The sequence below is a fragment of the Vulpes vulpes genome, chromosome 11, assembly GCF_048418805.1.
Source record: "Vulpes vulpes isolate BD-2025 chromosome 11, VulVul3, whole genome shotgun sequence".
Classification (NCBI taxonomy): Eukaryota; Metazoa; Chordata; class Mammalia; order Carnivora; family Canidae; genus Vulpes; species Vulpes vulpes.
The window spans coordinates 34,431,533-34,458,056 of record NC_132790.1 but is presented as its reverse complement, the minus strand read 5'-3'; the positions used below and the strand labels follow the sequence as shown (position 1 = coordinate 34,458,056).

General features: G+C 40.3%; 1 protein-coding gene across 50 annotated transcripts in view; it reads left to right on the top strand.

Moving 5' to 3' along the window:
- DLG2 (discs large MAGUK scaffold protein 2) overlaps window positions 1-26,524 on the top strand; it is a 1,531,179-nt gene that overhangs the window by 1,302,349 nt on the left and 202,306 nt on the right. For 2 of the 50 annotated variants that reach the window (XM_072726093.1, XM_072726092.1), the window contains exon 1: window positions 25,587-25,869. The exons of 47 other annotated variants lie outside the window; for them this stretch is intronic. The gene's annotated coding sequence lies outside the window, so the exon portion shown is untranslated. Of the gene's footprint in view, window positions 1-25,340; window positions 25,870-26,524 lie in introns of those variants that run through there. One more of the 50 variants, XM_072726094.1, reaches the window with a different exon arrangement.

Genomic DNA, 26,524 nt, shown 5'->3' with positions numbered 1-26,524 from the left:
AGATGATTTTGGGGGAAATCACTTTCAACAAGCTCTACTCTTGAGGGTCTGTATCGACAGTTAATTTAGAGAGTCAAGGTTCACCTTCTGAAGCAGAAGCCAAGATAGTTATATAACCTGCAGTTTCCTGTCGAAAGCAAAGCCTGCAGATGCTCAGAAAGCTAAATTAAACTCCTGACTTGCAATGCAGCCACCAAACATCATGGGCAGTCTAAAGAGCATTACCAGCACCAGGGTGGTAATTGTAATGATGCCGAATGAAACACTGTGTTCATCTTCCAGCCGGTGTGATTTAAAGGTCTGCTCAGATTAGCCAGCCAGCAAGCATGCTGAGGTTGAGCTGAACCTTAGTGTGGTATCTTACTTAATGAGCAATTTTGTTAAAAAAAAAATTATTATTATTTTGCAAAATTTGGCCATGTGCATTTCTAATTTGGGTTTTGTTTTTTTTTTCTCCTCTCAAGAAGACACTTTCTTGAGGAAGGATTCCATGACCTAGATTGAGACGAGGGCCTAAGAGAACGAACATTATTGATAGCTACTCCAGGGCTTATGCTTATGTCTTACCTTTAAGAGAGAAAGGGAACCAGCAATGAGTGAATATATGCCGTGCCCTAGGCACACTACATATGTCCTTCCAATAAATCTTCCAGTGAAGCTGGGCAAATGGGCACCAGTAAGCTCATATTAGAAACTATGAAAAACAGATTCAGAGACTGAAATAATTTGTCCAGGCCATTCAAATAATATGTGGAAGACTGGAATGTAAATTAGATCTTTCTGTCATGACCCAAAGAGAGTACTCACACCATCTTGAACATTGGCTTTCAGTCACCCAATTTCTCACTCAGAATCTGGGTTTCATACCTCTTCAAATAATATGACTAAAATAGATCCCAGAGTCTTCAGAACCTAAGCTCAAATTATTATTAACTACTATTAACTAAGCAAGTACTTTAAGAAAATATATCATTCTATAATAAAAAAAGACAGGAAATATTGCAAAGTGAGCAATTTTTGACTACATAATGCAAGTGATATTTAATTTGGGGGGAATATGTAAGTCCAAATATTAGAAAAAATGTGATCCTACTGTCTTGAAAATGCATCCCAGATTTCTGGCCTTCTTTTATGTCTTCACACCTTCCATAGGTTATATAGATGTTTCTCCTCTTTGTTTATAGCCAAAACTTGGGACACTGATACTTTCTCCCTGTTAGATGTTAGTTAACAACCTATAATGCATTTACTGACGATTCTTAACAAAAATAAATGTGGCTCACTGGCTTATTTAACATTCAGTGAATATTTGTTAAGCAACAGCTAAATGCCAGGTACTGGCCCTCCATGAGATACTTTGTGTTCTAGAGCTTTTCCCAGATGTGCTACAGTGGACATTCCAAAGGTCCTTGGATCTAGTTTAGGAAATCCAAATACAGTGTAAATACTAACAGTGTAGAATTTCCAATAATGATCATTGTAGCCAATATTTATTTCATGCTTGCCATGTCCTAGGCTCTAATGATAAATGCATGTATCTCATGTAATCTTCACAACTATATAATGAAAATACAGTTAGCATCTGCCTTTTTACAAATGAAGAAACTGTGGCCAAGAAAGATCATTGATTAGTTTGTTCAAGATTGTATAACTAGTAAGTATCAAAGGTATGGCTCTAACCTAGGCCAATTTGACAGAAAGTCCACATTCCTAACCATGATGTGTTCTGCCTTTTGGAAGCTTCCATTCTTTCAGGACCAACAAACATGTGCCGAGATATAAAAATGAATAAGAAACAATTTCTACTCTCAAGAGGCCCTAGCTCCCTGTGAGGAAGAGACACTCAACTAGGCTCAACAAGCATTGTGCTTTGTTAAATTTCATACACTGCTAAGTACTGGAGATAAAGCATAAAGCATGGCATCGGCACAATCCCACCCTCAGGGAACTCCCACTCCGGTCAGAGACAGATACAGAAACAGGAACTCTGAAGAGCAACTGATCCCTACTTCCACTTTCCCATTTTGGAGGCGCTTGAATGTTCCTGGGCACTGAGAGAGGCAGTATTATGCTTGGGCTCCATAGCCGGTCCCTCAGATCGTCTTCAATCTACCATTTATTGATGACCTCAGGCAGACCACTTGGCTTCTCCAAGCCTGTTTCCTTGTATTTAAAAAGCAGGTGAAAGTGTAATCTACTTTGTGGAGGATCTTTTGGGGATTAAATGATAAAATGTATTCACAGTATCTATACATGCTCATTAAATGTTAGTTACTATTGTATTATCATGTCCTCATGTCACCTAGAAGAACCTTATAGGTGGTGCCATCTCTATGCTCAGTCATTTATCTTTTCTGCTAAATTAACTAAGGATATTGATGCAGCAACCAGTTCTAAGCAGGTGTAACCTGACACCACTTTGCCTCAGTGGCCACACTGTCTCTTCTTTCTGCCTAGAAGTCCACTCACCACTCTGGCATGCTCAAAACTGGAAGTTCAAGGATATAGATACCTCCTGTGGCAACTTTTGATAGTTCATGGTCCAAAGGTGGGACAGAATTGGTGCATAGAAGTTCCCCTCATCCTTTAGAGAGAGTTCTGAATTATGTTACAGGTGCTCCTGAGAAGGTCCTGGAGGAATTGAATTCAAGTTGCCCACAAAAGTGCCCAACAGCCCAGTGACATGTTTGCATTGCCTTTCCCTCCTTTCCTGTGCATTCTCCCTGGTTCTCCACTCCTCTTGCTAAGATTACTACTCACAATGAGCTACCACATGCAAGCCTTTGCATCTGGATCTGCTTCCTAGGGGATTGTGGAAGTGGGCATGGAGAAGGAATGAGATGGGGAGGGAGTATGGGAGTTTTCCAGACTAAGAAATGGGTCTTTGCCGCATCACATATTTGGATCTCCCCTATAACATCTTTGCCAAGTGGTCAGCCAGCTACTGCTTTAATATATCCTGTGAAAGGAATGTATTATGTCCATTCCCATTTGCAGACACCTCTATATCCCTAGCAACTAGAAAATTGCCTGACATAGAATAAGAACTTAATAAAGATTGTTGAATGAATTTTTACATGACAAAATTTTTGTTGGTTTCTATAATGACTGCAAATCTACTTTCCTTTGCCTTCCAAGCTTTAGATCAAGTTTTCCACATAAAATAAGGCTTTGTATGCTTTTGATTCTATGTGGATTTTTTTTTCCACAAAGAAAATTCATTGGCAGGGGTTCTGTAAGGTCTTTTAATCATGTACATTAAAAAATTATCAGAGAAGTAAGTAGGAACTGTGAATGTTTCTACTTTATTTAATTGGTATATGAATTTTCTTAGATTTACATAATATTTTTAAATGTTAGCAGTATGGAAAATAAAGTAGATTTGGAATCAGAGGGTTAGAAATTTAGTCTGTATGACAATATTTGAGTGACTTTAATGTAGTTCATTGTTTTTCTGCTGAGTCACATTTTTAAAAAAAAATAATGTTTTCTGATTATAATGGCATTACATGTATACTGTTAAAACTTTGGGATATACAGAACATCTGGGTGGCTCAGTCAGTTAAGCATCTGCCTTTACCTCAGGTCGTGATCCCAGAGTCCTGGGATTGAGTCCCACATCGGGCTTCCTGCTCAGTGAGGAGACTGCTTCTCCTTCTCCTTCTTCCCCTCCTTCCTGATCATGCTCTCCCTCTCTCAAATGAATAAATAAAATCTTAACACATACACACAAAAAGCTTTGGGATATACAGAAGCATGTTTTTAAAAAAAGGAAAGAAAGAATAAAAGAAACGATCCATAATTTCCACTAGCCAAAGGCGACACTATTTGACATTTTGGCCTATTTTATTTTAGTCCTATTTGTGTGCATGAAATATATAGGGCGGACTAAATTCTATGTAAACCTTCCTCTCCTAGTTTACTTCAGTTACATTCTAGATCAGTGTTTAGTAATGTTATATAATATATATCACAAACATTATTGTTAATGCTGGCAAATTTTTCACGCTTTCAACTGCATTATTCTGCACATCTTCGTTATCTACCAGAGTTTTGCTTAGAAAAATAAGTATTTTAAAAGATTATTTTCTAATTAGAAAAAATAAAGAAAATAATCAGCAAATGATACCTATTGATATTGTTATAGAGCTTTACAACTTTTTTTTTCAATTCTATGAACTTGCAGTCATACTATGTTTAATAGTAATCATCCTTTTCATTTAATAATGTTTGGGGGCATTTTTTCATGTCATTACTGGTTTTTCTTTTCTTTTGTAAAAGTAAATTTTAAAGAGATCTAGGATTCCTTTATGGGAATGTGATACTATTGGTTTAGTCAGTTTGTCATTATTAAAGTTTTAGGTTGTTTCTATTTTTTTCACTACTGTAAGTAATATTGTTATGGTGAGCATTAGGTTCATTTGTTATGGGTCATTTATGTTGGATGATACTATAGCTTTTATAATTCTCTAAAAACCAAAGCTTTTCAAGATAGTTGGTGTGGAAAAGACACGATTATTTGAAATGTATTTTTTTTTTTTTTTTTTTTTTTTTTTTTTGCTGAGGATTTCATGTGTATTATTCCATTAATGTCTGGCAGTAAATATTATATGTACTTAGGTTAACAAAGTACCATTTTGTTTCTTGGTCACTAATTTTTTCAACAGTGGGTTTACAGGATCCAGATTATGGGATTTCTGTAATACATTAAAAGATTCTCTTTCTATACCATCATAAGTGAGCTCCATTATAAACACATGTGTAGCTTAAGGAGGTAATGAGTTTTCACCAGTTCAAGATGCCAGATTAAAAAGCAAGAGCATGTGGTTTTCCCAGGGCTATATGAGAGCTTAGTCCTGACTATGAAATGCCTGAATAGCACAAATGTACCATAGAGGATAACATGTTTTCCCCACGGGGGCTGGATTGAGGCATCATATTATTATTTATAGGGCATTTAGGAAGAACTGCAACTCCTTACAAACAGAGTGCATTTGCTGTCTATGAGCTGTCTTAAGTATGTTTGTACGGACTACAGAAAAATTGCTTGGATTTAGGAAGTCTCATCTGTTAACTCTTCTTTCTGCTCTAACTCTGCAGACCTGAAGTAGCTTTGAAGTTTTGTGAAAGGAATTGCTTTGGCTAACCGTTATTGGTTCCCAAAGCTCAGCCTAGCCAAGGGAAGCTTTCAGTGTACTGAGGAGAGAGGGAAATATCAGTGTCTCCACCTCAGTTCAACCTACAGGAATTAGAGCTTTCACTAGGTCCAGCCCAACCAGATCATGGCACAATATGGAAGTGCAAGTTGACCTGGCTTCCTCCACCTCCTGGCATCTTTCTGCCCTAACAGACTCAGAATTCTCTCTTCCAAGGCTGCTGTCCAAATCCCCTACTTTAATGGGCAGTAATGATGGCCACCTTTGTGGCTTGGTAGTGGATACTTGGCATTAATTATTCTAGCCCATGAGATAGGTAAAATTCTGTCTCTTTATAGATAAAGAAATGAAGATTCACAAAGGGTAAAAAAAAATACCCACCATTGTTAAATTGCAGAAGATATTTGAAACTGTTTATGTCTGGACTACCCACCCTCCCCCAGTTTTTATCTTCTTTTTTTTTTTTTTCTTCTTTTTTTTAAAGATTTTATTTATCTTATTCGGGAGGGGGGAATGCAGAGGGAGAGGGAGAGGGAAGGAGAGAATCCCAAGCAGACTGCACTAAGTGCAGAACCTGACGTGGGGCTTGATCTCATGACCCTGAGACCATGACCTGATCCAAAACCGAGAGTTGGATGCTCAACAGACTGAGCCACCTGGGTGCCCCTACATCTTCCTCTTTTAAAAAAAATTTTTTTAACCAATACTGACACTGTTAATCCTTTTGTATGAAGAGAAACGGTAGTACCTTAGTACCTTCCTGTTTAAGAGAATATTTATAAGCAAAAGAGAAGTGGGGAGGTGGAGCAAATTTGCTGACATGTCCTTTATCCTAAGCCAACACTGAATTTGCAAAGAAGGATAAGTTCCTAGCAAGATCAGGCTTGATACTCTTTCAGCAGGTATCTTCTAAGGCTGGCAAAGGTAATCCAAAATTATCTTTCCACCATAATAATATGGAGCATTCTGAAGGCGGTCCCCCAGCAGGGCATTGCTGACTATCTCTCAAGTTCTTTAATTAGAAGTTGAGTTGTCAAACACACCAAAGTACAGAAAGTTTTTTGTATATTCAGCCCTATGTGAAGGTGATGAACCTCCTGGCTCTCTCTGGCCTTACCTCTCAGGCTGCCTTACCCTGGACCTGTTCACACCATTCTTCTCACCCTTCCTTACCAGTGTCTATGCCCTCTTGTTGTTTTTGCCCTAAACACCTTGTATGTACACCTGTTCTAAGCCTTGCACTGGGCATCACCTTCTCCATGGAGCCCCTTCCTCATCCTTACAGCACTCCTTCTTTATGCTCCAGTGTTCCTGGGACCGTCTTCTATCATAATATACCCAGTGCCATGCTGCTTTCTTTTGTCCATCTGCCCTGCTGGGTTGAGAACTTCCTGTGTACCAGGACTGTGTCTTATTCTTGGGTTTCCTTTGCCCAGCCCATAGCTTGACCTGAAATGGTCCCTAATCAATGATAGTTTAGTGAATAGCTGAATGAATGAAAAGATAGATAATGATAAGGGCTAAAATTTACTGAACATCTACTATATCCCAGGCACTATGCTAAGCATCTGAAATACATTATCTCTTTTGATCCCCACAATATCCCAACAAGGTGGGTTAAAGTTCAGCACGGCTAAGTAACTTGCCTGAAGCTACTCAACTAATGATGGATGGAAACAGAATTTGTGCTCAAATCTGTCTACTTTCTGAGCCACCATAGCTAACAATATGGCAGCTACTGGGGTGCCTCATCACCATCTCCTGGACCCCTGCCTGCTTGCTCCTTTTATAGAACCTACATCCCGTTGTGTGCTATTTCCCCAAACAAGTGCCTAAAATGGCACTTTTCTGTATTCCACTGTGTTTTAATCCAAAGGAACTAAGAATTAGAGTCTTTATTTTGTCAGCCACTTAGCATAACAACTAAGTAAAACAGGCAATACTAGAACAATTGTTTGGGTTACAATATCTGAATACTCATGATTCACTATAATTTCCTACCTTTTGTATCTGATTATTAAATCTTCTTTTTCAGTGCCAATGGAGCAAAAACGTAGATTATTAATTTTGTGACTACATAAAAGGGTTCTCTTCAGAGCCATTTTTTAAATTTTTATTGCTCTCATCCCATTGTGGCATTTCCAACTCATCCACCGAGGTGTATGCTTTTAGGACATTAAAACATTTTTAGCAACACAGGAAAAGAAAGTGACATTTCATTGGCATCTGTTTATCTTTTTCCTGTGTTTTGTTCTGAGGCATGCGTGTTTTAAATCACTGCTAACTCTTGGAGACATGGACAGATTTCGTTTGTGTTAGAGATGCAGTTTTCCACTTTCATACCCATTAGCCTGAAGGCTCCATCTTTGTTTCTGGATGGACAGTTTTCCCTGGATCTCTGAGAACAGGGCTGGGTAATTGAGGAGGAAATCAGGTCATCATGAACTTTTTGCTCCTTCAGCTTCAGTGAGAACCCAGCAGCCAGCCTCCTGCAATTCATCTCCAGCTCTTTGGGCCCCTGAGCAGCAAATAGAGGCCAAGGAAGGACCTCTGCCCACTCTTTTTCTCAAGAAGAGATAATAATCCCCGCTAATGTGTACTTATTGCTTGCCATGTATTAGACCCCATGCTAAGCTCTTTAGATAGATGATTCTGTTTACTCTTCAAAATAACCTTATATGTTCTAATTGCTATCCTCATGTTATTTAAAATAATTTAAATATTAGATTTTTCTAATATTCCCACTTCCCATCTACCTCACCCAGCCAACCATTTTTGTTTTTAAGTTTTTAGGTTTATTGAGCACCTTTCTGGAGTTTCCTTTGCAAATACACCAAACTATATACATATACACACTTTTTTTCTTTTGTTCTCTTTGTTCCACACCAGAGACAGCATCCTATACACTCTGATCTGCACTTCTTTTTTTACTTATTGATGTATCTTGGAGATCTTTCTATGTCAGTACAGAGGCAGCTTCTCCATTCTTTTTTACAAATACATAGTAATGTAAATTGTGCCATAGTGTCATTATCCCAATTTTGAAGATGGAACCTTGGCATGCAGTTAAATAACTTTCTTAAAGTCAAGAGAAGGACCACTGACCTCTGACCTCAAGGTCACAGAAATCTAAAGATAACTGACAAATCAAGGCCCCACTGCCCCTCCCTCTCTGTTCAGTGGCCCCACATGCTGCTCCCTGTCATACTTCTTCCCTAAGGCTATGCTCTGAGTCTTCATGGTTAGGGCCCAGAGTGGAGCAGTTTGATGTGCTTTGTTTTCTTCTCTCTATCCTTTTAAACCAATTTGACATACTTGGGGTCCCAACCCTCTGTCCATGCCTGCCTTTATTGTGACCTTTTAAATGTTTGCTCTAGACATCGTTGGAAGTAGTTCTTTGTGATAAGCCTTGGAAACTGGAGGTTTGACTGCAGGTCCCAAAGTTTCTGATGTTTGTGTATATTCACAAGTCTTTCCCTGCCCTACTGGACCTCTACCTGCAGCCTGCCGTCCACCTGTCAAAGACCTAGCTCTCTCTAAAGCAGCCAGAGGTTTTGGTATTTTTGGACATCATTTAGCAGCTCTCTGCCTGTCAGTTTGACTGATCCCTGGTCTGGTTCTGAGCTCTTGGCTACAGACCCTAACTTTACAACCACCTCTGGAAGGCAACATAGGATGTAGTGAGGGTGAGGTAATTTAGTAAAGGCTGCCAGAACTTGGCACAAAGCAAAAACTCAGCTAAGATGATGATGATCATGTCATGTAATTCTTTTAAAACCAGACGTACTGTAAGTACAGTTATTATTCCTATTTTATAGATATGGAAACTGAGGCTCAGAAATCTTTTTGTTTCACCAGAGCTCACATATCCGTTAAGTGACTGAGGTGAGATTCAAATCAAGGTCCTTCCAGGCTAGAGTTCTTTGTATTATATCATTAAATAGGATTCAGCAGAGACTCATATAAAAAAATATATTAAAAGAAAAAAAAGAGAGACCCATTACCAAATGGCACATTACAGCCCATAGGCTCTATACATGTAGTTCAGGTTCACTCACAAAATAATCTTACTATGAGAACGGGTTTTTGATTGGCCCAAGACTGCCACATTCTTCAGCACATTACAATTATAGTAAACTGAAACACCCACTCCCATCTCTGCAAATCCGTCATCCATATATTTGTTTCAGTCTCAGAAATATCTGAAACAAGTTTTTTTAGCCAGTTTTGGAAAGAAAGGTTCCCTTTCAGTAATCCCAATTATAATGCTAATAGGTACCCTACCTATTCTGTGCTAGGTACTGCACTAAGCTGTTTATAGGTATTATCTCATGTACTCCCCAGAACAACGCTATGAGGTAGGAACTATTGTTCTCATTTATTTATTTTTTTAAAGACTTTATTTATTTATTCATGAGAGACAGAGAGAGACAGAGACAGAGACATAGGCAGAGGGAGAAGCAGGCTTCATGCAGGGAGCCCGATGTGGGACTCGATCCCAGGGTCCTGGGATTATGCCTTGAGCCAAAGGCAGATGCTCAACCACTGAGCCACCCAAGCGTCCCTATTGTTCTCATTTATAGATGGGGATCTATAAACTGTGGTGAAGTTATTTGTCCAGGGTCATAACAGCTAAGGAAGTAGCAGAGGCCAGATGTCAACCCTCTGACCAAAAGCCAGCCTGTGACCAAAGCGCCTGTATGAGATGGCCGTTTTACCCTGGCTTCTTCTCCCCAATGGTAGTCAGTATGGTGGCCACTTCACACCTACAACAGGGTGCAGAGCCCATGAGCCAAGCCTATTGCTGGTCCTTTAGAATCATTTCTTACTAGTCAAAGATTCTAAATTATGAGTCGTAATTCTTACCAGCTGGATCAGCTCTGGGCCTCTCTGTTGAGGAGAAAATATCACAATGTGATGCATGTTTTTTTTTTTCTTTCTTAATCCCACTAGCATTGTTAGAACCTTTAATTTTTGTCAAAGTTTATTATATATGTTACCTCGTTTGTCAAGTCAGCACCTTTTCCCAGCAGGCTGCTAGTGGAATTCTCTTTTCATAACCCTAATTCATAACACTCCATATCTTTCTAAGCAAGACCATTTCCAGTAATGGCCTTTCTGGCCTGGTATTTTGAAACCACTTATTTTATTTAAGGGGTTGGGAGTTATTTCCCTTAAAGAGGGCTTCCAAAACTGAACTCACCCTGGCTTAAAGAACCAAGTGTGGTCAATCTAAGCCTCTTAAAGCCAATTAGATGCCATTTGCTTCCCAAGACTTTGGGGATGTAGACCTGCTACTTAGAAACCTTCTTTGAATTAGTATTACAACAAGCCAGTTGCCTGTGGTTTGATTAATTACTTGTGACTCCTCACATAAAAGTAATTTTTCTTGAGTGAATTCTTTGGATAATTAAATGTCAAGTATGTGTTATTATTTAGAGCTAACTTTATTTTCTTTCTTTAACAAATAGTAACAGTAGTAACAAAAGCGATATTGTTCATCTTAATTGAACTTTATTGAGCACCTACTATATGCTAGGTGCTGTTCAAGGTACTTTGGATTGCATAGTAGAAAGAATAGAAGCCAACTTTTTCTTATTTCTCCTCCCACAATTCAAAATGTTATGAACATTGAACTGTGATTCCTTTGAGGGTGAAGAGCATGTCTTGTTCTTATATAGAACACCTGATAATAGGACCTCACCAAAGGCCTTCTTTGTTTAAAGTGAATGACTTCTTGCTTCATCTGCTTTCATAAAGGTGACTATTAGTAGTCTTGGATCACAGAAAGGAGCATTCATACATCTGTTTGCTGTGACAAAGATCAAAGATGGACATTTGATAAGAGTATCTCTGGGCTCCCACAGTGCTTTGCAACTCTCTAAGAGCAATATCACTTCATCCATTTGTGACTGTGAGCTCCTTCATGTCAGGGACCCCATTCTATTCCTTTCTTTCCTTGCTGTGTTGGATGTAATACTCTGCACATAGGCATTTAGTCAGTATTTGTTAAACTGAATTAATCACAGGCTGCTTCATTTCCCTCCCAGAGAGCAGAGACCACATCTTGGTCACTTCCACTTCCATCTTATCTGTATCTGCATTGTGGTGCACATTCTGCATCTAAAGCATGATCAGCAAATGCTTATAGACTTCAAGTTTCATCTTTCCTTTTGTTGAGTTTCTCATACTACCATTTTGCTTCTTTATAGCGAGACCCCCAAAAGTATGTATCAAGGAATGGGTGCCTTCCCTAACTCATTGACTTACCCAAGGAATGAATAATAGGAACCAAATACATAAATAAAGTACCTTCTCATCTACAACTGTAAAATGTCTCCCTCTCACCTGATAAATTGGGAAACAAGGTCCAAAAGGGAAGGACTCGTGTAGGGTCACATGGAGGGATTATACCTAACTGGAACCAGAAACCAGAAATTCATTAGTTCCCGCCCAAATTTCTATCTTCTTACCATCTGCCCTCTTTCCCTTTGTTTACATCCCCACTGCGGCTGCCGAGACTAGGCCCTCCTGGACTGCTGCACTCGCCTGCCTCCTGACTCTTCCCTGCTGCCAGCCTCAACACCTCCAGCCCAGCCTCCACATGGTTGCCACGGTGATCTTCTAAAGTACAAATCAGACCTTGCTTACTCTGTTGTTTAAAGCCAGTTAGATGTTCCCAACACATGTGGGATAGAGTCCATGTTTTCACCTGACCCACAGGGCACTGCAGGATCTCCTCCTGAACCCAGGCCTGCCTCTCATTTTTCTCCCCAGGAGCCTATTTCCCAACTGCATTCAAGTGTCTACAGGGACATTGAATATGGCTGCTCCCAATCGTCCTGTTCTCTCTGCCCAGACCATCATCTCAACCCGTCTTCTTGGTGGATGGCAGCTTCTAGTATCTTCTACACAAATGGACGGGGGGTTCCTTTACTGAATTGCCATCTCTGTCCTCTCCCCTCCCCACCCCACACTCTCTTGTTCTTTAGAGCTGATCACTAAACACCTCATGTACTCCCTTCTACCCTAATGGCTATAACACTTCTTTCACTTACTTTTTGAATACATTCCTCTCTTGGGAGGCCATGAACTCCTTAAGGACAGGGGCTGAGTCTTATTGATATTTGTGTTCCCAGAACCTGGCAGTAGGTCAGGCATATAATAGACACTCCGTTACACAGCTGCTGACTCTCTGGAATAAATATAACTTCCATAACCCTTCACAGTGAATTAACTCAACTTATGGTTTTCTTTAAATTAAGCTTCACATGGGATGATAGTTGAATTATGTAAGACTTAAAGGAAGGAGAATATATTTAAAGAAAAGCAACACTTGAAAATGCCTTGCTTTTATAGGTGGCAAACAAATATTTCATGGCAACCATGGGATAATGTATCAGCATATTGGTAATAGAGAGTGGCCAGAGGGCCCTGAGTGGCTCTGTGGAGCTGTTCGTAACTGCCTCCCCACTGCTTCTCTTTCCAGTCCCCAGTTTACTGAAAAAAAGTCAGTGTGGTTACCTGTTCAGTGGAGGGACGTTGGGTCACATTCAGATCTTTCATCGGGGAATAGATTTTCAGCTACTTTTCCAGCTCAATTGTTAAACTCATTCTGCCTGATTTACCAATTGCTGAATTGTTCATTTGTTTATTTATTTATGCTGCGAGTCCCTTGGGCTTCAGAACTAGTTTCAAAATGCTACTGCTCCATCTGGTTTAAATAGAGCATACTAAGAAGAAATGAGAGAAACAATGGGACTGTGAGGTTGAGGGGATAAAAAGGAACTGCCTGGCAAACAGGAAGCAGAGAGAAATTCAGATTCTTTTTTCTTTATGATTTTGTGCTGGGCAAGGGAAGCTATTTTCAGCAAGAAGACTTGCTTTCTATCTGGAAGTTCATACTTCTACCTGCAATGATCTGATGTTCAAAATCTATGAGGTCTGAGTTCATGAATGACTTTATGAATCATGTTTAGGTAGGCTAGTCTCAGGAGCCCGGGACAATAGCCTTTGTTCTTCCGGTTTCCTGTCTGTGTCATTATTCTCTCGGGCCCTTCATATGCCTGAGTGCAAGCAGCCTTGTAGGACAGTCTGTGTGTAGAATGAGCAAGGGTAGGCATCTTGGCTTGGGCATCCTGTATTCTCCAGCTGAAGGGCTATTCCCCTCGGTGAAGGCATCTCATTTGCATAGAGCCAGGAAGGAGACGGTAGAGATGTGAGCTTTAGGGATCTTTCAGGTCCCAGTTAAAGTCCCAGCTTTGTTACTGACAAGACTGAATGAGCGGGGAGATTCTGCTTTGAGTAACATACCTGAGCCTCAGTTTCCTCATCTCATAAGAGGGGCTAATTTTTGATAACACTCATACAAGAAGCTTATTCAGAAGATAAAACAAGCTTTATGAAAGAACTTCACAGTAAATACTCTGGAGTCATTCACTATTTTTATAAGATCTGAATGGACTTTCACTTTAGACAACCACTGGTTTTCAGTGTCCCCCTGCGATAAAGTGTAGGAAGGAAGGCATCGTTGGCCCCATTTGACAGAGAAACCTGAAACCCCTCTCTCCCTCTGCGGTGATCAGTCCCTCCCCACTCTGTCACCTTTTGCTTGTGGTTGCATATCCTCTGTTCACCTTCTCTACAGCATGACTCAGAGTGTTTCCTTCTGACAGCCAATCTTCTGAACGAGAGACAATAACAATCAAATGTTTTGGCGTTACTCACCAGGAGAGCTGATAGCTCTCTTTGCTTTCCACATTTAGAAAATGAAGGCTACTGCTTTAGAATGCACTGAACAAGGATGGTACATAATCTGATTGGGTCACAATATTTGATTTAGATTGTTTGCCCTTTTCATCAAGGAAGAAGAGGATGGGGTACAGGTCCTCGATGAAGGAGAGCAGGACAGAAGTGCCGAGTGGCAGGCATAGGACTGACTGAGTTTTCTTCACACCCTACTGATGCTCATGGTCTGACTGCATCTGCCTGCTGTTCATTTGGCCCATCCTGAGAGGACTGGAAGGCAGAACAAGGACTCAGAGTTTCCCTAAGTTGTGAAAGCTCTTTAGAAGCTGTATACCCTCCTCAGACTGCCCAATGACTATTTGACAATATGGAAGGAATGGCTGTATTTGCCAGACCTTTGCTGTATGCCCTCAGGACCCCAGACCTAGCATGATCAGTGAATCCATAGTCAATTTATTTCAGATGATTTGGAAGAGTTAAAATTTTAACAGTAATATATTAGTTACAATACTAGCTCTTGTAACAAGAAAATCTCAAAATGAATAATGGTTTAAACACAACAGAAGTTTATTTTCTTTTTCATGAATTCCAAAACTCGTTTTAACTTTTCTCTGGGCAGTGGTTCAGAGACTTACTCTATGCTGTGTGTGGCTCTTCTCTCTTTCACATGTGGCTTCCAAGATTAAGGATTCATCTGCATTGAGGTGGTGGGAGAGAAAGAGGATCTGAAGGCTTTCAAGGGGAATGTTTCTGTGGGCCAGGCCCATTCCATTTCATTGGCCAGAACTCACATTCTCTTGGCTACAGCTCAGATGACTGCACTTAACTTCTAGGTGGGGTCTAGTTTTGTGCTCCAGGAGAAGATGAATGATTTTGGTGAACTAGTTAGCCTCTGCCTCCAAACAATAATGACAGAAACTAACATTTATGAAGCATTTGCTTTGTGCCAGGCATTGTGTTGGCACTTTATCTACATTATTTTCAAATTTCATATACCATATACTCACCAATTTAATGTATACCATTGTGCAACCATCACCACAATCAATTTTCAGTCATTTTCAACACCCTAGAAAGAAGCCCATATCCATTAGCAATCTGTCCTCACTTCCTCCCAACCAACCCCCTCCCCAACCCCTAGGCAACCACTAGTTGACTTTCTCTCTAAATAGACTTGTCTATTCTGAACATATCATAAAACAGAATACCTCCATTCTTTTATATAGTCCTCGCAACAACCCTAAAAGGTGGGCACATTGTTATTCCCATTTTACAGATTAATAGGAGATCAGATTGCCTAAATGATTTGCTAATAAGTTTAAAAGCCGTCCCTCACTGAATGCCATAATACTGGGCTATATCCCAAGTATAAAAGAATAATCATGCCATGAATTGGAGGGAAGGATTGGAAGGGGTGTTTGTTTGCTTGCTTTTAATGACTATCATGGCAAAAAGCTGACTTCTTCCTGGATGGCTCCTTTACTGAAGTGACGGGCGTTTAGGAGTCAAAGAGCTGGAGATTGAAGCCCAGACCTATCACTTTACCAGTGTATACAGATACATGCTCCTTAATTCCTCTTGAGTCTTAGTGTTTTTATCTTTCAAACAGGAAGAATGTATCTCTGTTTGCTGGGAGAATTCAGTGAGATTAACCTATGTGAAAGCTGTTCCCACAACTTTAATTCAATTGATGCCTTGCCAGTGTTAGTTGTTTCTGCTTGGAAATGAGATTCTGGCTATAATTGGGCAGCCACAGAAATTATGTTAATGTATCTGGGCCTCCAGGATACTGTCCAGGAAGAAGTTATTGCGACTTGCGTTTTATAGTATCCAGACTACAACCAAGGAGTAGCTGAGACCCTAGGAGGATCTGGCACAATGAGGGTTAAAAAAAATGGGACATATTCTCCAGGATAGAAAAACAATGTGTAGAGTCTCATCTGTCAACTTCTGATCTCAGCTGGGCAGAGCCGCTTGTTATAGGCACCTGGAAAGAACCAGCTGAGCCAGTGTAAGTTGGAAGTTCCTTGGGAAAGAAGATAAGCTGGCTGAGTTTCTGTAGGCAAAGAGCCAGTAATGAGGTTTCCAGCTTTCCATCACATGCCCTTTTCATCTCTCTCAGCTCAGCCAGGGACGGCAAAGCCTCATACTTGGGGACTGAGTGTATATTTGAGAGACTCAAGAACGTAGTTTTGAAGGAGTGAAATGTGCTTTTGTTCCATTGAGCCATTCCCCACTCTACCCTGTCCTTAGCTGTCACAGTATTAAAATCTAGGCACAGAAGCACAGAGAAGACAGTGGGGAGGTTATATTGGTGGGGGCTGGCTCAGTCATATAGCCAGAGGAGATCATCAAACAGAAAAGGCCTTAACTCTAAGTACGATTGTGGACATATTTCAGCCTTAAAAATATGCCCTAGAAGCCTCTGGTTCTGCCATTTCCTCATTGCACGGACAAGTGACTTATTTTCTCTGAGCCTCCATTCAGCATAGGTTGTTATCTGGACAACCATGCAAGCTGCAACCTACGTAGTGCCAGGTGGTTCCATTCATATACACTAGGGGTCAGCATATTGTAAACATGTAAAGGGCCAGATACTAAATATCTTAGGTTTTAAGGGTCATATGGTCTCTAGTCAACTCTGCTATTGTCATGTAAAAGCAGCCATAGATAGTACATAAGCGAATGGATGTGGCTAAGTTCCAATAAAACTTTATTTATGGGCATTGAAATTTGAATACTGTATAATTTTCATGTGCCTCAAAGCGTTATTCTTCCTTTGATTTTTTTTTTCAGCCAATTAAAATGTGAAAACCATTCTTGGCTTACAGAGTATACAAAGCCAGACAGTGGGCCAGGTTTGGTCTACAGACTATGGTTTGCAGACTCCCAACATACACTAAAATATGTTTATTACCCTCCAGAGAGATGCAGTGTGGTGCTCTGATTATTGTAAGAGCGAAATAAGAAAATACATCCAAAGTGATTAGCATAGCATCTGCCCCTTATAAGTGCTCAGGAAATAGTCATTATTACTATTAGTCCCTTAAAAAAGAAATCTGTTTACTCTCTCCTTATCACGGACATTTGGAAAGGGAGGCAGTTACATTTGGTTGCTTAAAGTTTTTACTATTTTGAACTTTTACTATTATTAAAATATATATTAAAAATATAAACACGGGGATCCCTGGGTGGTTCAGTGGTTTAGCGCCTGCCTTTGGCCCAGGGAGTGATTCTGGAGACCCGGGATTGAGTCCCATGTCGGGGTCCCTGCATGGAGCCTGCTTCTCCCTCTGCCTATGTCTCTGCCTCTCTCTCTCTCTCTCTGTGTCTCTCATGAATAAATAAATAAAATCTAAATAAATAAATAAATAAATACAAACACTAGTTTGTACAGGTAGTGAGTGGCATTAGTAGGCCACACAATTTTTGGTCTTTTCTTTTCTTCCTACTGTCCCAGTGTTGCCTCTTCAATTTCAGGATGTGTCTTTAGTACTTGGTCTGTGCTGCTAGGTACTCCATGAAAAATGAGATTAGATCCTCTCTCTCTAGGAGCTCTTAGTATTCTCCAAAGTGAGTATGTATATCCTAAGAGTATGTGAGATGACAGCCCTTCTCTTTATATAAATTTTCCATCTCGGCCTTTAAAGTTCTATTCTCATATAGGTTTTATAATGTACATACTATGCCATAGCACTGTGGGTGTACATTCCTACAGTTTATAAATATATAAATATTTAGATAATGAGGGTATGTGCTCAAAAAATTTTAAATGATGATGTCAGCAATCAAACTATTAAGACATCTGGTCTAGGAGGGAGTAAAAAGTATCCCAGTGGGAAACAAGAGTTGGTATGAGTGACGGAGGTTCTTACTCACAATGACACAAGTGTTTTTAAGATTAAGATTAAATTAAGATTTGCTCTAGTACCTATTGTGTGCCAGGTAGGTAGCAAGACATTTTACATTTTTAATTTACATAATAACAAACAGCTATATGAAATAGATTCTACTATCCCCATTTTATAGATGATGAACCAAAAGTCAATTTGGAGAAGCTAAACAACTTGCAAAGGTCAGCTTGCAATCAGAACTGTCTAACTATGAAGATTTTATTTATTTATTCATGAGAGACACACACACACAGAGAGAGAGAGAGAGAAAGGCAGAGATACAGGCAGTGGGAGACGCAGGCTCCATGCAAGGAGCATGACGTGGGACTTGATCCCGGATCTCCAGGATCACACCCTGGGCTGAAGGCAGCGCTAAACTGCTGAGCCACCTGGGCTGCCCAGGACTGTCTTAACTGTAAAGCATGACATTTTCCACTTCAGGCTTCATTGCATTGAAGAAGTTCATGAAAAAGGAATGATCATTCTTTGGCATTCCTAAACTCTGAAGTTAGTCTTTTTCCCATTACATGTTCTTAGGTTATTGAGTGGTAAATGAATAAAATTCCCCCTAGAGATCCATGATCAACTTCTTGCCCTCACCCCCACCCAGGACCTTTGCCTATCACATGCTTCTCACTCTGATTGGATATCTCCTTCTTTTTTTTTTTTAATATTTTATTTTTTTTAATTTCTATTTATCTATGATAGTCATACAGAGAGAGAGAGGGGCAGAGGCAGAGAGAGAAGCAGGCTCCATGCACCGGGAGCCCGATGTGGGATTCGATCCGGGGTCTCCAGGATCGCGCCCTGGGCCAAAGGCAGGCGCCAAACCGCTGCGCCACCCAGGGATCCCGGATATCTCCTTCTTAATTGGCTATCTCCTAGTTATTCATCAAGATTCAGCTGAGACAACACCAGGAAGCTTTCTTGACTTTACTTCCCCCCTCCGCCCCCCCCCCCCACACAAAACTAAGTTGTATGCCTTTCCTCAAAGCATCTATAGAATTTTAATTAAGACCTTAATAAAATACACTATGCATTGTGTAGTTAGTTAACTATTATCTGCTCATTACTCCCTAGAATGGAAGTACAGGGAACAGAAAATCTGACCTCAATTGTATTGTTCTTCTGGCATCCAACATAATAGTACAGTGCCTGCAACATATTAGGTCCTTTATAAATCCTCATGGAATGAAGGAATTCCTTCTTCATTGACTTGGAGTCTGACATAACTTTGGCAAAGAAATGGGTTAAAGTTTGTCTTTACCAAAGTTTCCCAGGCTAGGACAAATTGGTGGATATAAATTAGAAGATAAGGGACCAGATGAAAAAAACAAAGAAAGCAATCCTTCATATGTGTGAAGGCTTTTCCCTTCTGAGTTTCTCAGAAACTAAAGAGGATGCACAGACTTAAATCAATAAAATTTATATTAAAATGTATCTGACTTATCAATACATACCAATTTATATATGTGTGTGTACGTAGACATATATATGTTCATGTGTGTGCACATGTATAAGCCCACACATATCATGAGCATGAATTCATAAAAATAGACAACCATAATTTTTAAAAATTCATAAATTTTTAAAAATTCATAAAATTTAAAAATTCATAAAAATAGACAACCACAAATTGTCTATTGGATCACAGAATGCCCATCAAAAGGATAAAGTTTATTAAAACTCTCCAGTTTGGCTGTTCTTGCAGAGTCATCCAGTTGCTTTAAATCTCCTTTGGTCATAAAGCTATATCCCTCTTTACCTCATTCTTTAAAGGGAACCAGCATTACTGAGAGCTTTTTCAATGTTATAGATATTCAACAGAGGTGATTTCATTTAATCTTCAGATGTTTGCACAAACCCATAGACCCTGAACCCAAAGAAAATAGATAAAATCAAAAGCAAGTCAAGAATTTTACTGAAATAGAAAATGCTCGCTAAGAAAGCAGGAAGAAGGGAGAGAAGATAAAGTCTGAATTATGTTAATTTTAGTTACAAATGAATATTGTTAAATTCACTTATACAAATTTGTTGCTTGGGATTATATCACATTAATTAATTGGTAATAAAGTGAGACAGTGTGACCATTAGCACAGAACTGTTTTTATCAGAACAGGGAGGAGTCTTTTCAATTGATCAAGAGAAAAACTTTCTTCCCACCACCAAATGTTGCCACATATGAAGGGCTTTCTTACTTGTTGAAAGGGGACAGCATTGGAACAGTTGTCACCAGGCTTTTATAATTCATAGACTAGAAACATTTCAGAACAAACTTTTATAGGCCAACAGAATTGCCAGCTTATCTTGCCAATAAAATGAAGAACATGGAAAAAACAAACAGGATTTAAAAACTAAGATCTATTCTCACCATCATTTCAGAAATAAAAAGACAATAGCAAAAACGATAGGAAGAAAAACAAATAGTAGGAAGGACATAATCTTATAATAAGGGAAGGTCATTTTGGCTTGGTGAAAATCACCACACCCTGCTAACTCTTTTCATTCTGCCCTGGAGAGGAGGGTCAGGGATCAGCCTCTAGGGACCATTGCTTCTGCTATACATAGCAGAATATGCACATCCTGATTTAAATTCAGGCCCAACAAATTCCTAGCTGTGATACCTGAAGCAGGTAACTCCACTTTCCTGAGCTGTGATTTCCTCCCATGTCAGATGAGGGCTATATCTGACTGGTTGTATTGATTTTCTAGGGTTGCTGTAACAAAATATTACAGTCTAGATAGCTTACAACATCAGAAATGTATTGTCTCTGATTCCAGAAATTCTGGATCCCAGAAGCCAAAAATCAAGTGTCAGCAGGGCCATGCTCCTGCCGCAGGTACTAGAAAAGGATTTGTTTCAGGCCTCTCTCCTAGCTTCAGGGAGTTCCTTGGCTTTTAGCAGCATGACTCCAGGCACACACCTGTGTCCAAATGTCCCTCTTTTATAAGGACACTGGTCTCATTGCATTAGAGACCCACTCTTCTCCAGTAGGACGACTACTTAACTAAGTATATCTGACACAGTCCTTCTTCCAAATATTTGCGTCATGCTCTGAGGTACTGGGGGATTACAAGTTAACTCATAGCACTGACCAATCTCATAGAATTGTATCAAAGTCATTCACAGGAAAGGCTGAATACTTTGTAAAAGACCAGAGCAATATATGGGTTTGTTTTTTTCTAAGAAAGATTATAATTGAGGAATTTAGGATTTAGTAATTTAGTAAGCAATTTACACAAGGATATATAAGAAATAGTGAAGATAGGACTTTGAACACATCCGTGTAGTAAATATTTTAAATACCTATTACATGGCAGGCTCTGTTATAGTGCTAGAAACTCAGCCTTGAACAAAATAGACAAGGTCCCTGACCTCATGGATCTTACATTCTAGTGGGGGCAAATAAATGTTAATGAAATAAACAAGTAAATATATAGCATGCACTGGAGTATAAATAAAAATAAAATCCAATAAGGGAGTAGCAAATAACAAGGGAATGGAAGATGCTGTTCTATATAGGATGTCAAAGAATTCTTCTTTGATGAGACATGTTAGCAGAATCTTTCCTGACTGCAGTAAAGGAGCCAGTTTAAGTGAAAGGGGAGCCACTGAAGGGTGGTAAACAGGTTGGGGGGGGGTTCTCATTTTTGTTTTAGAAGAATCACTCTGGAGACTGTCTGGACAGTAATTTGTAGCAAGGCAAGAGTCGAAGTAAAGATATCAGTTAGGAGGTGATTGCAGAGATCTATGTGAGAGTTGATAGTGGTATAAACTGGGAATAAGGGCAGAGACGGAGGAAAGATTTGGGATATATTTGGAAGACACAATTAATAGCATTTGCTGATGAATAAGATGTGGGATATAAGATAAAAAGAATAAAGAATGATTCCCAGGTTTTTGGCCAGAGCAACTAGGTGAATGATTATGCCATTTATTGAAACATATGGGGGTATACCATATTTGGAAGAAGCCACAATTTGGTTTGGGACATCTTAAATATGAAAAGCCTATCTGACAGTTGAGTGGAAATTCTTAGATGTGGTATGCAAAGGGGTGTAAAAATATGGAGTTTAGGGCACACGTTGGGACTAGGGATAGGTAGTCTTTAGATGGCATTTATGCCCTGACTGGATGTTGCGGCCTAGCAAGTGAGTGCAACTAGAGAGGTCTAATGATGAGCCCTAGGGCACTATGAATATGGAAGATCAAGAGAAGGACCCAGCAGGAGAGACTTAGTAGGATGGGTTAATGAGAAAAGTGGGAAACCAAGGGGGTCTCAGGAGCTAAGTAAGGAACAGTTGATTCAGGGAAGTTGTAACTAATTCTGCCAAAGGGCTGGAAAGAGATCGAGTACACAGATCTACACTGGCCATTGGTTTTGTTATTGTACATGTCATTACCTACCTAATAAAAGCAACTCTGGTGGTATTTTTGAGAGTAAGTTAGTTAAGGAGAAAATAGAATATGAGGAAGTAAAAACAATGAGAACAGACCCTTATATTTTATGTTATCGGCTACCACAATTTCTTAGAAGCAGTGGAGGTAACAGTTCAGAGAGTAGGCTCTGCAGTCATAGACTTTGGCCATTTTTCTGAGTGTGCCATTTGTTACCAAGTCACCTAACCTCTTTAGCCACAGTGTCCTTAGGTACAAAGTAGACATAATAGTATAACCATTTGAAAATACTCTGAGGGTTAAATGAGATAAGTAAGTAAAGTTTAATACATTGCTAGCCAATAAGTGCTCAATAAATATTACAACTTTTACAAATGTCAGCAAAGTACTGGTATAGTTTCAAGGCTCTATATAGTTTGTTATGTCTGGGAGCAATTGGTAGCATAAGGGGATAATTATGACAATACATATTATGAGGGCACCCGAGTGGATCAGTCGGTTAAGCATCTGCCTTTGGCTCAGTTCATGATCCCAAGGTGTTGGGATCCTGCATTGGGCTCCCTGATAGAACAGAGTCTGATTCTCCTTCTGTCTTTCCCTTGCTCATGCTCTCTCTCTCTCTCTCTCTTGCTCTCTCAAGTAAGTAAATAAAATCTTAAAAAAAAAAAAAAGAATACATATTATGATTCTCCTTGACATGAGAACAGAGCAGTATAACGGAAAAACCATAAACACTAATCTATATTAATTTTTCATGGGGTGTGTCAAGGCGGAACAGCCAGGCAGTGCAGGGGAACAGAGAGAGAAGAAATGGTTCTGGCAGAAATTTTGGGGGATCATGGCAGAGCAAGGATGTAGAAATCATGGAAAGACTTAGAACAGACCAAGCCTTTGTCAAGCCATATGGTAGATAACCCACATATCAATAGATAGGAAATAACCTCTCAAGCATAGTTTTCACTTCTCTTCGCTGCACATGGTATTTGTACCCGGCCTTTCTAACCATTTAGAAATTCAAGTCCCTCTCTCTCCCTCTCTCCCAACCTCCAATTACATTGCCTACCTCAGCTCCTACAGGGCCTAGTATTAAGTATAGTCATGGAAGAGAAGGGCATCTCATCCATGCATGTTCCAGACCCCCTAGTAAGATGCATATAGGGAAAAGTAAACAAGGAGGGGGTAATCTATATGTAAACAAATTAACTTGGCCACTGAGCCATTCTCTAGAAACACAAAGCTAAGAAAAATCTCTCCTGTTTTAACCTGCATAGCCTGCATCACCTTGTCCCGTGGAGGGCTACCACTGCTGTTGCTCAAGGAATGTTGATCACATACATCGAAGATAGCAGTTTCTTAAATGGATGGATGACTTCATCAGATTCAGAGCACACAGGTAGCCAAATGCTAGGGCATACTGACTTAGGACAGCAGTTTGTAGTAAAACCCTCGAGAAAGAGATATCTGTCTCCTTGCCTGGTACACCTTAACTCCATGGCAGTAATGTATAGCTGTGTGCAAAAATTCACTGTCATGATGAACTTTGTGACAGGTGTTTATTTGAAACAGGTGAAGTAAACCTAGTTGGTCTCACTGTGAACAGCAAACCACTATAAATATGCTCTCCTGGGCTGGTGAGTTCATCTGACTAATGGTGGAAATGAAGTAGGTAGAAGCTCCTGAGCTGAACAAGCAACCCAGAGCAGAGCCCTGAAGCCTATCATTCTCTGGCAGAGAGCCCATGTATTCCTGGTGACTGTAGTCTAGATGATGGACGTTTCTGAGGCTTCGCCCCTTCTTCATAGGCAGGCAGATGGGAAGACTTCTTGGCAAACACCAACTGACATTTTAAATGACAATTTAAAGGGAAAGTGAGGTAGAAATCCATTTCCCAAAAGAAATATGCTAAGAAAGATAGCAGTTTAGGAAAATATGTCAGGCACTGTACTTTCTTGATATGGTTTACTTAATCTTGCAAGGTAGCTATTAGCAAAACCCATTGTATAGATAAAGCAACCCATTTTATAGTGAATTCATTGCAAAACCAGGGTTTGTTTGTTTATTTTTAAGATTTTTATTTATTTATTTATGAGAGACATAGAAAAAGAGGCAGAGACACAGGCAGAGGGAGAAACAGGCTCCCTACTGGGAGCCTGATGTGAGACTCAATCCCAGGACCCTAGGATCACAACCTGAGCCAAAGGCAGATGCTCAACCACTGAGCTACCCAGGTGCCCAAAACCAGGGTTTAAGCACAGGTCTGTTTGGTTCCCAAACCTGTGATCTTTTCCTAATTTCTACTAAAGGCCATAGTAAATAAATCTGCTCACATTGCTCATCTGCCTCTGACAGTTAAATAGGAAACACTGCTTGGGAAAGGATGATATGTTTAAGAGTGTGAGTTTCAAAACCAAGTTGCCTGGAGTCAATTCCAGCCCTGCCACTGAGCAGCTGTGATCCTGCTCGGATTTGTTAACCTCTCTGAATCTCAGTTTTCTCATCTGCCATATGTTGTTCATGATAGATAATACCTACGTCATAGGGGTGTTTGAATATTAAATGAGTCTAGGCACCTAGAACACTGCCTGGCACTTGAGAAGTGCTCGACAGTGGCTATTCTTATTATCAGACACATTTTCTAGCGTTGATATTCAATGAACACAAAGAGGTAGTACTGAGCGTGTCAGAGAGGAAGCGAAAAGCTCAGGCCCCGCTCTGCTTCTCCATGCAGCCTGCCTGTTAATGATTTGGGATCAGTCAATGATACTGATTTCTGCATGTTTTCTCATATTCAGGTTTCCATGCTCTAGAGGCAGCATAGTAGGATAGAAAGAACAACACTGTTCTTGACATCGGGAGACCTGGATTTGGGTTCAAGCTCAAATCACACTTGGAAACTGTGGGACCTGGGCAAGTCCCCTTATCTTTCTTGCAAGGGGTTCCTCACCTGCACAGTGAACAGGCTGAAATCCCTAATCACCGGGGGTCCTTGAACCCCTGGATTTTGGTGAATATCGAACAAAGTCACTTAACTTCCCTGAGCCCTGCCGGCTCATTTATATTGTAGCGCTACACCTCTCCTGGTTGCCGGGAGGCTCGGAGAGAGTGGAAGTGTCTGGTACGCTGTGACATGCTCTGCGAACAAGAGGGCTGATCCTTACAGAACAACTGTGATGAGAATTAACCCTGAGTACTATGGCCCGCTGTGCATATGTTTGAGATGCTGGGGCTTTTTTGCATTTTGCCATCTTTGCCTACCCCCCACTGGGTTGGATGGATCCACCTTAACAAGGTGTGGGGGAACACAAGTGGAGGGTGGGGGTGCAGTGCTGATGGTGGGAAAGCATCTTATTGGTTAATGCTGGTACATCCCCAGCACCAATTACTGTCACTGCTCCTAAAGCTGATATATTTATCAGGATGAGTTACAAGGAAATATATGTACCCAGGGAACGAGAATGCTGCATGGTCACCCCCTGTGATGTAAAATATAAGAGTCTAGGAGGGGCTGTTTTATAATTCATCAGGTTTCGCTAGTGAGTTCCGTTGGAGTCTTAGTTATAAAGGCAAGTGTGAACCGGACGGCAGACAGGAGAACCTGGCACCAAGGAGACGGAGAAGCTGCCTGTGGTGCCTCCTGCCTCCTCCCTGCTTTGTTCCAATAATTTTGCGCTCGGTAAGTTCCCTGGCTTTGCAGCTAATCGTTGTTGTTGAATGAGCTTGGCAAATGAATCTGTAGTTTGGAATATGCACTTGCTGTCAGAAGAGTGTGTCAGTGTTTGGGCTTCTGACAAATTCCACAGTTCCCTTTAATGAGCAAAATAGCTTAAAAGATGAAACAAAACCCGGCAAATCAATTATTCACCTTGATCCTTGGAAGGCTGCTTTCTTTGGTTGCTAAAGTTTCTCAGGTTTCATTCTGTCAGTCTCATTTGTTGGAGGAGCTTTGAAAAGAACAAGTCTCTTTGTCACGAAATTGTTTTTCTCAGCTGCCAAAAGGAGGTATGTACAGGGTGGTTCGTCCATCCCCGCCCCCAGCTCACTCTCCCCAGCAATCGGTAAATCTTAAAACAGACCGTTTGCCTGGTAACCAGCTCCAGCAGAGCTGAACCTGTGCAAGGCATGATTCAAATTGCAATCTTTTGTGTGGACAGAACTGAGGGGCTGTGAATAATTGTCATTGTGGAGATTATTGTGAAACTCGGGGTGCTGGTAGACCCTGCATTTTGCCGGGATGGGATCAGCATCGGAGGAGGTTTGCATTTGGCATGCCTGTTGATGATGTGGAAAGGGAGTGAAAGAAAAGCCGGCTTCCTATGGAAAGAGCTGTG